Here is a 1074-nt window from a genome sequence, read left to right as displayed (position 1 = left end):
TAGTAAAGTATCTGAATTAGATATAGTCTGTCTTCTTATCTTTTGCATCACTTTGGCATTTGAGTGACAGTCACTGTTCTCTGAAGCTTCCTTTGAGGAACCTTAGGATCCATTTTTTCAAATAATAAGGAATCAGCATGTTGACCCCTGGACATTTGGTGCACCTGCCAGTGCCCCCACAGTAGCTTCAACTACTTGCAGTCAACTAGTTGTAGTCATTTAGAAATGGGCATAGTAGCCTTTGCACAGGCCGGCATCTGCTTGTTTGCACATTAGCAGTGACTTACAGGCATCTGAAGGGATCCCAGGCTGAGAGAAAGTTTGCCCTTTGAGTAGTCTTCCAAGGCTGCTATTCTTAATAATTGCCATCATTCTGCTCTTTGCCAGCAGGAGCCTGCCCTGCTTGTGTTGGGCCCCCAGCAGGGAAGGAGATGGTGATGGTACCGGGAAGGTGGACTAGCACTGCACACCTGTAACGACATTCTGTTTTTTGCCCTAGGAAAGACTGCTTCCTTTTTAATGGAAGGGAAATTTCTAGGACTGCAGCCAGTCCCCTGCTGAGCTCAATGGAGTGTCTGCACTGTGGCCATATCTCTTCATTTGCCAGTCTCCCCCACTGAGGGATAGAGGGGTCTGCACACATTCAGGCCTCCCAGAGTGATCTGCTTCCTGAGTGAAGAGCTTTTGACCCTGATTACATGCACAGCCCTATGAGAAGGAGCCCGGAAGGGACACACACATGCTTTTTGTTAAAACTGCTCCTGTCCTCATCCTTTCTTACCAGATTACAAACTTTGTTTTCAAAGGGAGGGTTTAAAAATGGGATCCTGGAAGCGAAATTGGGCAGTTTCATTTTGGAATATGTTGTCTATCCATGTTCTAATGTTTTGTAGAACACGTGTGCCTGTTTAAATGTATCAATGTGGATAATATTAAATATCTTAATTATTTAAGTAATTCATTGTATTGTTTCTGAGAAGTTGGAAAATTACTGTTATACATTTACAACTTAATGACTTTTGTATTTTATTTTTCAAAATAAAAGCTTTAAGTGTGAAGCATTCTCCTAGTTAC

The 1074-nt window shown here is 42.6% G+C and overlaps 1 protein-coding gene across 1 annotated transcript in view; it reads left to right on the top strand.

The window, feature by feature from the left end:
• Positions 1–1065, top strand: part of TPST1 (tyrosylprotein sulfotransferase 1) — a 121045-nt gene extending 119980 nt beyond the window's left edge. The window contains exon 6 of the mRNA XM_003794216.3: positions 500–1065. The gene's annotated coding sequence lies outside the window, so the exon portion shown is untranslated. The remainder of the gene's footprint in view (positions 1–499) is intronic.
• Positions 1066–1074: the final 9 nt, after the last annotated feature.

The sequence above is a fragment of the Otolemur garnettii genome, unplaced genomic scaffold (genome assembly GCF_000181295.1).
Source record: "Otolemur garnettii isolate 467f Iridium unplaced genomic scaffold, OtoGar3 scaffold00077, whole genome shotgun sequence".
Taxonomy (NCBI): domain Eukaryota; kingdom Metazoa; phylum Chordata; class Mammalia; order Primates; family Galagidae; genus Otolemur; species Otolemur garnettii.
Note: the sequence above shows the minus strand (reverse complement) of the source record. Positions and strands in the feature narration are given on the sequence as shown.